Below are 11,638 nucleotides of genomic sequence, written 5' to 3'. Positions count from 1 at the left end.
CTGATGGAGATCTTCCACCCCCCAAATCATCTTGGGTAGTTAGAATGTAAGCCCTGGAAAGATGAATCTTGTAAAGACGAGTCAGCTGGAGAGTTCTCTACTGTTAAAATTCCATTGAGAAATGGAAATGCCCTTCCCCAAGATTATGTTTGAAACAGAAAAGTTAGATAGCATTATACCTGGAGCCTGCAGTACAAATTCCTTTATCCTCAAAAACAACAACAGTAAATTCCCAAAGAGAGAGCACCTCAAACTGAAAAAGTAACCAGTTATTTTCCATTATCTTTGCAGGGAATGAGGGGAAATAAGAAAGACTGTCTCTCCCTTGGCCTCGTTTCTGAACCAGCTTACCCATCTTTGAAGCTGAACGGCTTCCAATGCAGATATCACAGGTATTCATGGTCTCATTAACTAACTGTCTCTCCACTAAGAATAGCAATGGTTTTAAAGCAGGCTGTTATGTAAGGAAGACTTTTCTTCTGTTGTTATAATAAATATTAAGTTACAGAGCTGAGAATGTGACAAATATTTTCAAAACCACAAACAGAAAAGGCATCAATGAAAAAGAGCTGCAGCTCAGAGTGAAAACACTGGAGAACTGAGCCTCCCTCCTGCTCCGAGACAATTTCTGCCCTTCAGGTTGTGCAGTCCCAGCTGAGGCAGGGAAAGGTAGGTCCAACAGCCTTTAGTAGTTTACAGCTGAAGACCATTTAGGTATCAACCTTTCTTGCAACAGAGAACCTAGGTGGCTTGTGGGTAGTGGGTCAAACACAAATTCTAATCTTGAGTCATGAGACTAATAAAGTTTAGCTCTAAGATATAGAATGAGTGCTCTGCCTGCCATTCAGGAAAAAAGGTATAAAAAAAAGAGGGAAAGAGAGATGTAGCACTTCAGTCCCACTTCTGTCACTCGGTTATCCTTATTCACTGAAGTGTAAGCTGTATGTGGCAGGGCCTTTTGTTTGTTCTACTCACTGCTGTATTCCCAGCACCAAAGCACTATTAGGCACTGAAAAAATATTTTCCAAGTGAATCAATATATTATTGTTGTCTTGAAGAAGTCAAACAGACAGCCCTCAGGGACTATTTCTTCTCTGATTATTTCCCTATTTGCCCCACAGCATCGGTACAGTTGTTCAAAGAGCATGAGTGCCTGAGTGGCACTGTGTGAAAGAAGCTGATAAAATGTTGATGGTGATGCTCTGGAGGAAAGCCGCAAGGCCTGAAGGTACAGATGGGGGCAGGGTGGCGGGGGGGTAGTGGGTGCGGTGGAAGTTTTACTGGTCAGAAGGGAAGGGTGGCCAGAGCTACATGTGAACGCAGATATGCAGAGATTAGAAGAGAGGAGAGTGGCAAAGGCAGTGGTGGCGGCAGCCAACCAGGGGGAGTTTGTTTGACCAGAGCAGGAAGGCTGTTTAAGCAGCCAGTTTTCTGCTGGCTTTGGCCTGGAGCCTAGTGAAGATGAGCTACCAGCTACAAATGGAGCCAGGAAGAGGAGGGCAAGCAGAGGAAAGTTGAAGAATTAGGGCAGACTGGTCAAAAAGGACTGGCCATTTTAGCCTTCCATTAAAAAGAAGAGCAAGAGGGACAGAGAGCACAAAGACCAGAAGAGAATCTTATCAGACGTCCTGGAGCTTCCATGATGGTCTCAACATTGTGTCCTTTTATTGTTTTATTGGCAGGTATCTTGGCCTTGGTTCTCTGAAAAATGAAGACTTTGGAACTGGTAAGTTGTTTTGTTTCGTAAAAACTAATTTCTGTTTGTTTTTAGAAAGCCAATAGTAAAGTATATACTGTGGATTCTCAATTTCCCCATCATACAGTGTGAATGTGATGGTCAGGTTTCGAAGCTCCTGAATATCTTCTTTGGTATGGGTTACACTGTCTTTGGTGCCTCACGTGGAGGTGAGGGGCCATTCACCAACTTCACAAAATAATCCCATGATCCCAAAGCCACCCCCATGGTGATATCAATGTGTATCAAGTACTGGCCTTGCCCTGAAGTGGACTTAGCCATATATAAGTTGGATCTGAGCTCCACATTGTGATCTCCCACTGCTATATCTTGGGCTTTTAAGAGAACCTCTTTCATTATTGGGGCCCCTGTTTTTTGGTCACTGAATTCCAGTTGAGCCAAAGCCTGGTCAAAGGACATTCCTCATATCAATTTTCCCAAATACCACATATTTGCTGTACTTTGTCTTCAACAATGGTAGATTTCAGCTGGTATCTGAGAAAGTTCTCCAGGTAGTTGTGAAGAATACACAATTTTTTCTCCCATTTTCAAGAAATTTCAAGAGAAGCACTGGTGTGGATATATGATTAGGGTGAAATGTAAGATTAAAGAAGCCCCAAGATCAGCTTCTCCCTCACATCCATAACACATCCAAACATTCTGATTTTGCAGCCACCATCTTTCCTGGGACTTATAAGTTGCTTATTTAGGAATATGATTTGGGGAGCAATAGGGCAGGACAGGGAAGGGGAACAGGGAGGGAAAGAGAATCAACACAAGGATATGAAACTGAGCTGACAATTGCTAAGGACAACTGGTGCTTTCTCCTGCCCAGACCTTTTGAAGAACTGATGGAAAGCTCCTCTGAACTGTCCACAGAGGGGAAGACATGTTAGAAAATTAACATTTATAACAGCATTACCTAATTTGTAGATGTTGGTCAAATTTTCCTCCTTGTCCTCTCCTATCCTTTTTTCATCCATGATCTAATCTGGGGTCAAATGTATTCACAGTTGCCCTGGCTCCTTCATGTCCTCTGATCTGCATGAGTTCCTCAGTCTTTCCTTATCATGACCTTGGAACTACTGAAGAGGACTGGCCAGTTATTTTACAGAATGTGACTCAGTTTGGGTTTGCCTGATAATGTTTCATGATTCAGCTGAGGTCGTACACTTTTGGCAAGAACATCTCAGAAGAAATATTGTACACTTAGTGCATCATTTGACGTTGATGTGTCTTACTAGTGGTGATGTTCATCTTGATCATCTGGTTAAGGTGGTGTCTTCTAGCTTTCTCTAGTGTGAAGTTATAATTTTCTCCTATATAACCAATATATATCCTGTGGGGAGATTCTTTGAGACTATTCAAATACCCTGTTTCTCCTTATACTTTGCTCATTGATTTTAGTATACATCAGTGGTTCTTACCTATAACACTTACTACTAGATACTGGCCTAATGTTGACTTTCTGTATTCTTCATTCCTTCTACATTTATCAATTGGAATCACAATCTAAGTAAGAGCTAAACTTGCCTTTAAATACCTCTGAGATTTTAACAGCCCTAGATAAAGGTATTGGTTTGAGGCTTGGCTAAAGGAATAAGTAAGAAACCGAACTGATGGTGTGAGGAGAGGGAAATTAGGTACTTGCTGGTGGTTTTCATTTAGGGACCAATAATTTGATTTGTTATAGGGAACAGCCAGAGATGAGGAATGCATAGTCAGGAAGTGTTTCAGGTATGAAAGATAAAACAGCAGTGTTTTCTATAGTAAAAAGAAACACATTTATGCAGATATCCAAAGATTAATGTCAGAAGAGAAGAAGGGCATAAAGGTACCAGCTGCAAAGATGCAGAAGAAAAGCAAAGAAGAAAAAATAAACTTGATGCATCTGCTTACAGGAAGACAGAGAAGTTGTCTGAGGTGAAAAAAAAAGGGGGGTGGAGGAGAGATTTAAGAAGAAATGAAGGTTTTAGGTCACAGCTAGTGATCCCAGCAAAGAAAATTAGGAAAATTAGCCAGAGGTGGAAAACTCCAGAATCAAGAAAAGGAAAGAGATGGGTCTTGCAGAGTAGGAGTCTGACAGTCCCAGTTCAGGACAAGAGCCTTGTCACTAGGGATCTGGGAAGAAAGAAATGGAAGGGAGGGAAGAGAAGGGAGAAGGACAAATAGAATGTAAAGGGCATCCTGGCCATGAGTCTTTTAGTTATAGTGACAACAACTGAGCTCAAACCACCTTAAGCAAAAAGATACTTTGTGGGCTCCCAGACCTGGAAAGTTCAGGATAGGGGCTGACAGAGGGTTGCCAGCCCCCAAAACTCAAAGTTATAGGCCCATATCTCGCTCTCTCCTCCCTACCCCACCACACTATCTCTCAGTTCTTTTTCCTTTTGGGTGTTAGCCTTACTGCTTCCCATCTCAGATGGGCTTCCTCTGTGCAGACAGGGAAGATGGCTGCCTATATCACAAAGCTTCCATTGTCTCAGCTTGGCAGCCCTGGCATAAACACAGACTACTATATTCCAGAATCTCCTTGTCATGACCAAAGAAGAACTCTGATTGGCCCTTCTTGAGTCCCAGGCCCACACTTTGAACCAATCACTGCTTTTAGAGGGATGAAATATTGTATGACTGGCCAGGCCTGAGTTAAACAGTGCTTGGGAATCTAGGTGGGACCAGGATTAATAGAATCAATTAGGATGGCAGTTATCCAGAGTAAAGATAAGTGATCTTACCAGAACAACGGCAGGCAGAGCTGCTAGAAACATCAAGAGATGCTTCCTACTGAAGACTCCCAGAGAGAACTTCGGGAAATAATAATAGTTAATTTAATTATAGTAATAGAGAATTCAGCATACATGAACCGTGAACTTCCAGATGTTCAAGCTAGTTTTAGAAAAGGTAGAGGAACCAGAGATCAAATTGCCAACATCCGCTGGATCATCAAAAAAGCAAGAGAGTTCCAGAAAAACATCTATTTCTGCTTTATTGACAATGCCAAAACCTTTGACTACGTGGATCACAATAAACTGTGGAAAATTCTGAAAGAGATGGGAATACCAGACCACCTGACCTACCTCTTGAGAAACCTATATGCAGGTCAGGAAGCAACAGTTAGAACCGGACATGGGACAACAGACTGGTTCCAAACAGGAAAAGGAGTCCATCAAGGCTGTATATTGTCACCCTGCTTATTTAACTTCTATGCAGAGTACATCATGAGAAACGCTGGGCTGGAGGAAGCATAAGCTGGAATCGAGATTTCCGGGAGAAATATCAATAACCTCAGATATGCAGATGACACCACCCTTATGGCAGAAAGTGAAGAGGAACTAAAAAGCCTCTTGATGAAAGTGAAAGAGGAGAGTGAAAAAGTTGGCTTAAAGCTCAACATTCAGAAAACTAAGATCATGGCATCCGGTCCCATCACTTCATGGGAAAGAGATGTGGAAACAGTGTCAGACTTTGTTTTTCTGGGCTCCAAAATCACTGCAGATGGTGATTGCAGTCGTGAAATTAAAAGACGCTTACTCCTTGGAAAGAAAGTTATGACCAACCTAGATAGCATATTGAAAAGCAGAGACATTACTTTGCCAACAAAGGTCCGTCTAGTCGAGGCTATGGTTTTTCCAGTGGTCATGTATGGATGTGAGAGTTGGACTGTGAAGAAGGCTGAGCGCCAAAGAATTGATGCTTTTGAACTGTGGTATTGGAGAAGACTCTTGAGAGTCCCTTGGACTGCAAGGAGATCCAACCAGTCCATCCTAAAGGAGATCAGTTCTGGGTGTTCATTGGAAGGACTGATGCTGAGGCTTAAACTCCAAACTTTGACCACCTGTTGTGAAGAGTTGACTCATTGGAAAAGACCCTGATGCTGGGAGGGATTGAGGGCAGGAGGAGAAGGGGACAACAGAGGATGAGATGGCTGGATGGCATCACCAACTCGATGCACATGAGTTTGGGTGAACTCCAGGAGTTGGTGATGGACAGGGAAACCTGGTGTGCTGTGGTTCATGGGGTCGCAAAGAGCCGGACACGACTGAGCGACTGAACTGAACTGAATAGAGAATATTTATTAAGTGTTTACTATGTGACAGGCACTGTCCTAAGCCCTTTATGTGTATTAAATCTTTAAATCTCCTAGCATGTCTGGATACTATTATTATCACCCTTATACAGAAGAGGAAACAGACACAGGTAGGTTAAGTCATTCATCCAAGGGCCCAGAGAAAAGAAGCAGTAGAGCAAGGACTTCATCCAGGCAGTCTAAATGCTCTCAACCACTGACACAGGATCTAAGTGCAGTAAACATTTGAGAAATAAAGATAAAATCAAGTAAGGAAAAAATACAGAGTTTGAAAGGAATCCACAAAGGAGGGTTGAATAAACCTCACAAAGAAAGTAGAAATCTATCAAACCCTGAGATAGTATAGCATAGGCACTTAGAGTGCTATAAAAACACTGCTTGAAGAAGTCCAAAGGTAGGTACTAGAAAAGAATAATGTAGAAGACCAGTCCAATGTATCCATGGGGAACTCAGATAAAGCTACTGATAATTTTTTCCAAATTTTTGCTATTGTGGTAAAATACACATAACACAAAATTTACCATCTTAACCATTTTTAAGTGTACAGTTCAGTGCTATTGTGTATATTAACACTGTTGTACAGATATCACCATTCATCTGCAAATCTCTTTTCATCTTGAGTTGTTGTTCAATTGGTAACTTGTATCCAACACTTTGTGATCCCAGGGATGGTAGCATTCCAGGCTCCTCTGTCTTTCACTGTCTTCCGAAGTCTGCTCAAATTTCTGTCCATTAAATCGGTGATAGTAATATACCTGTTAAAAACTAATTCCCCATTCCCCTCCTCTCTCCAGGCCCTGGCCACCACCATTCCACTTTCTGTCTCTGTGAATGTGAGTACTCTAGTATCTCATATAAATGAAATTACACAGTATTTGTTTTTTTATGACCGGCTTATTTCACTTAGCATAATGCCTTCAAGGTTTATCAACATCATACGTTATGTCAGAATGTCTGTCCTATCTAAGGCTGAATAATATTCCATTGTGTGTATCTGCCACATTTTTGCTTATCCATTCATTCGTCAATGGACAGGGCTGTTGATTTGTTATTCTTCAGTGGTGGAATAGAGAAGAATTTAAAACATGTTATTTTATTTACTAGGGAAAGCAATAAATAGGCCATTGTCGTTATCCATCTTTTCCTGAAAAATACTCCTTGTACTTGCTGCAACTTAAACTAATTGTGGTTCAGTTCAGATCAGTCACTCAGTCATGTCCAACTCTTTGAGACCCCATGAATTGCAGCACGCCAGGCCTCCCTGTCCATCACCATCTCCCGGAGTTCACTCAGACTCACGTCCATTGAGTCGAATTGTGGTAGACCAAGAGTAGAAGAAACCCCATGTTCATTGCAGCATTGCTTACAATAGCCAAGATACAGAAAAACCTAAATGTCCATCCATATATGAATGGTAAAGAAAATGGGGTATATATACACAATGGAAGATTATTTTAAAAAGAACAGAATTTCACCATTTATAACAACATCAATGGACCTTGGGGGCACTATGCTAAGTGAAATATTAGAGAAAGACAAATGCATATGATCTCTAATATGTGCAATCTAAAAGCCCGGCCTCATAGATACAGATCAGCGGTTGCCAGAGGAAGGGGTTGGGAGTGGGCCAAATGGGTAACGGGAGATAAAAGTTACAAACTTCCAATTATAGAATAAATAAATCATGAGGATATAATGTAAAGCATGGTAACTATAGTTAATCATACTGTATTGCACATTTGAAATTTGCTAAGAGATTAAATCTTAAAAGTTCTTATCACACACACAAAAATTCTGGGTGTGTGGTGATGAACATGAACAAGATTTACTGTGGTGATCATTTCCCAATGTATACAATTATAGAATCATTTTGTTGTACACCTGAAACTAATATAATGTTGCGTGTCAATTACACCTCAACTTTTTAAAATGTGAAAGTTCATGTAAAGCATTAAGTCAATAAAAAAATACTAGTTACTATTAATACTATAATTATTATTAAAAATTTATCAGTCCAGGAATCTATGCTTTCATTAGTGTTTTTCAATATATTTATATAATGTGGAAAAAGGGTAGAAGGCAACAAAAACACCAATACTAAACCAAAGCTCCCTGTGACACACATAGTTTGCTTGGATAACATGTATATCTTTATAATAAACCTGAAATCTTGAGAATAGAGAATGTCTATAAAAAGCTTTTGGGACATGTACGGTGCTGGAAATGAACCAAGCGTTACTGCTATCCTAGGAAATCAGTTCCTTGAAGACTGTTTCTGAAAGTGTGGTTCAGAATAGTCAGCCCAGGAGCCTCTGAGCCAGGCAGCAGCAGTCCTGGGAGATTCTGACCTAGCTGTCATTCTCTGGGCACTGCGCTCCACCCTTGTCACCAGTGGCTTAGAGCCCCGTTACTCTTTGCCTCCAGAAGCATGTTGCAAGATGACCCAGACATACAAGTGCCCTCTAACTCTCCATACTATTTCCACAGCTTTGAACTTGCACCCAGTTTGCCCATGTATTTCTCATCTGTGAATTTTTCCCAGTATTTTCTCCATTTCCTCTAACCCCAAGGTCTCTTTGACCTCCTTAGGGGCTGCTGCATGTTCTACAAAGACCCAGAGGGGCATTTGCATTGGCACACTACATTCTGCCAAGCATACAATCCTGACTATAGCAATCTGCCTCAAGAAAGACCCTTAAACTTTCATTTAGTCCAGTCTTTTAACCTTTGTCATTTCTGAATATAAACATTAAGTCTGAGACTGAGCATGAACTATCCCTTTTCTCAACCCATCTCATTTACAAATGAAACACTATCCCATTTTTAGACATTTGGAAGCATTTCTCACATTTTAAATTAACTGTGTTCAGCAACCTTCACAGAAAATTCTATTATATTCTTACCTAATCTTATTCACTAAAATTTCAACCTGCTATTTGTCAAGAGAGAGATTGCTTCAATACTGGTTGTCCTCCAGTATCTTTTCTCCCCTTCTCTTATAGTGATGGAACCCTTGATTGGTGGACATTACATGGGATGTCCAATATAAAGTTCAGTATAAAGATGGCATTGTTCAACCTCCTGTACCATTAAGCATGGTCATGTTACTAAGAGCTGGCTAATTGCATATGATGGGAGGTATGTTCAACTCTGGAATGTGTCTTAATGTAAGAACAGGCCCATCTTTCTTCCATTTTCTATCATGCTGCTTGCAATGTGGGTGTGGATGTGCTGGTGTGTCATATTGGACTGTTTGAATAAGGGCAATATCCTAAGTATCATAGAACTATGAGATGCAAAAAACTTGGATCCCTGAATGACTTTATGGCTCCATGCCATGTCTGGCATGCAATGGAGAAGGAAATGGCAACCCACTCCAGTGTTCTTGCCTGGAGAATCCCAGGGATGGCAGAGCCTGGTGGGCTGCAGTCTATGGGGTTGCACAGAGTTGGACACAACTGAAGTGACTTAGCAGCAGCAGCAGCAGCAGCCATGTCTGGAACCATCTATTTCTTGACTGTAACTGAGAGAAGATAAATTTCTACCTTATGTAAGTCACAGTTACTTTGAGTCTCTGACATATGCAGTAGAACCTATATAATAAATACATCTGTGGGTACACTTGATAGAGATAACCCTAAGTATAGCAGATGTAGTAGAAATGCGTAGAGAATTTGAAGGAGCCCTTTCCTGTGTTTGAGGGAATTCCCTATTTTGTAGACTTCAGAGAATGATCCTGATCCTTGATTTCACTGTCTCTGGAAGTTTGGGCTCAGGTGTGTAATCCAGTCTTGGCCAATCAGGTGTTTCTGCTCAAGACTTTAAATCTGGAATGAGTGAGGCAAAGGAGCTGGAAGGGTCAAGAATTCATCTGTGCCCTCTGGAGCCTCCAGGGGTAGCCAAGCATTCAGTGGGAGCAGCAGACATGTTGCTATCATATGTCCTTTGACGTGATTTGGGCTCTGATTCTTACCTGGGTTGTAAGCATGGCCTACCTGGAGATGCTTGACTTACTCCAAGAGCCTTTTGAGAAATTGCTTTTTTGCTTAAATCAGGCAGAATTTTCCATTTGCAACTAAGAATGCTGACCTATGTGCTCAGGGGAGAGCTACCACAAAATTACGGTAAAAAAAAAAAAACTTTATATGTTTTTTCTTTTACAACTGTTTCAGTTTAATAACGTATCCATATAACGGCTAAAAGCTATTGAATATTTTTCAACTTTGACTATGATAATCATATGGTTTTTCATCCACATACTAAAGACTAAGACTAGAATGAACCCTGGGGACCATCTTGTCTAGTTCCTTCACTGAGAGACACTGAGACACAAAGAGGTGTTCTCATTTCAGTAGATGAAATTTATTTCTATGCATGGTCTCTGATAACTTCTCCAACTAAATCAAAACCATTCCAAATTAAGGGCCTGTCTCTTCTTACACTGAAACTTTATTTTAGGAATATAATGAGTTACTTCTGTATTCCATTACATAAACCACCAAAGGAAATAAAAAGCCTATTAGACCCAGAACCAATCCTAAGAAAACATCACCAATAGTCAACAAACATGAGAGGGAGACAGTTTATAAGTTTCTCTCAGGGCAGCCCTATTTTTATGTATTGAAAACAAACATGGCTTTTGCATTTGCTTGCACAAGACCTTCTAGAACTAACACCCAAAAAAGATGTCCTTTTCATTATAGGGGACTGGAATGCAAAAGTAGGAAGTCGAGAAACACCTGGAGTAACAGGCAAATTTGGCCTTGGAGTACAAAATGAAGCAGGGAAAAGGCTAATAGTCTTCTGCCAAGAGAACGCACTGGTCCTAGCTAACACCCTCTTCCAACAACACAAGAGAAGACACTACACATGGACATCACCAGATGGTTGACACTGGAATCAGATTGATTATATTCTTTGCAGCCGAAGATGGAGAAGCTCTATACAGTTAGCAAAAACAAGACCGGGAGCTGACTGTGGCTCAGATCATAAACTCGCTATTGCCAAATTCAGACTGAAATTGAAGAAAGTGGAGAAAACCACTAGACCATTCAGGTATGACCTAAATCAAATCCCTTATGACTATACAGTGGAAGTGAGAAATAGATTTAAGGGACTAGATGTGATAGAGTGCCTGATGAACTATGGATGAAAGTTCGTGACATTGTACAGGAGGTAGGTATCAAGACCATCCCCAAGAAAAAGCAAAATGGCTGTCTGAGGAGGCCTTACAAATAGCTGTGAAAAGAAGGGAAGTGAAAAGCAAAGGAGAAAAGGAAAGATATACCCATTTGAATGCAGAGATCCAAAGAATAGCAAGGAGAGATAAGAAAGCCTTCCTCAGTGATCAATGCAAAGAAATAGAGGAAAACAACAGAATGGGAAAGACTAGAGATTTCTTCAAGAAAATTAGAGAAACCAAGGGAACATTTTATGCAAAGATGGGCTCAATAAAGGACAGAAATGGTATGGACCTAACAGAAGAAGAAGATATTAAGAAGAGGTGGCAAGAATACACAGAAGAATTATACAAAAAAGATCTTCACGACCCAGATAATCACAATTGTGTGATCACTCACCTAGAGCCAGACATCCTGGAATGTGAAATCAAGTGGGCTTTAGAAAACATCACTACGAACAAAGCTAGTGGAGGTGATGGAATTCCAGTTGAGCTATTTCAAATCCTGAAAGATAATGCTGTGAAAGTGCTGCACTCAATATGCCAGCAAATTTGGAAAACTCAGCAGTGGCCACAGGACTGGAAAAGGTCAGTTTTCATTCCAATCCCAAAGAAAGGCAATGCCAAAGAATGCTCA

At 40.8% G+C, this 11,638-nt stretch overlaps 1 long non-coding RNA gene and 1 pseudogene across 5 annotated transcripts in view; one reads left to right on the top strand and one right to left on the bottom strand.

The window, feature by feature from the left end:
• Positions 1-540: 540 nt before the first annotated feature.
• LOC147374358 (uncharacterized) overlaps positions 541-11,638 on the top strand; it is a 46,253-nt gene continuing 35,155 nt past the window's right edge. For 2 of the 5 annotated variants that reach the window (XR_015162663.1, XR_015162662.1), the window contains exons 1-4: positions 728-856; positions 1,122-1,228; positions 1,683-1,726; positions 6,617-6,655. This is a non-coding gene — a long non-coding RNA (uncharacterized LOC147374358). Of the gene's footprint in view, positions 670-727; positions 857-1,121; positions 1,229-1,682; positions 1,727-6,616; positions 6,656-11,638 lie in introns of those variants that run through there. The other 3 variants (XR_015162661.1, XR_015162659.1, XR_015162660.1) reach the window with 2 other exon arrangements.
• LOC147374359 (large ribosomal subunit protein uL22m pseudogene) lies at positions 1,751-2,185 on the bottom strand (annotated as a pseudogene).

The sequence above is a fragment of the Bos grunniens genome, chromosome 4, assembly GCF_055505025.1.
Source record: "Bos grunniens cultivar Pamir isolate PY7600 chromosome 4, Bosgru_T2T1.0, whole genome shotgun sequence".
Taxonomy (NCBI): Eukaryota; Metazoa; Chordata; class Mammalia; order Artiodactyla; family Bovidae; genus Bos; species Bos grunniens.
The sequence above is the reverse complement of the archived record's forward strand: the minus strand, read 5'-3'. Positions and strand labels throughout refer to the sequence as shown.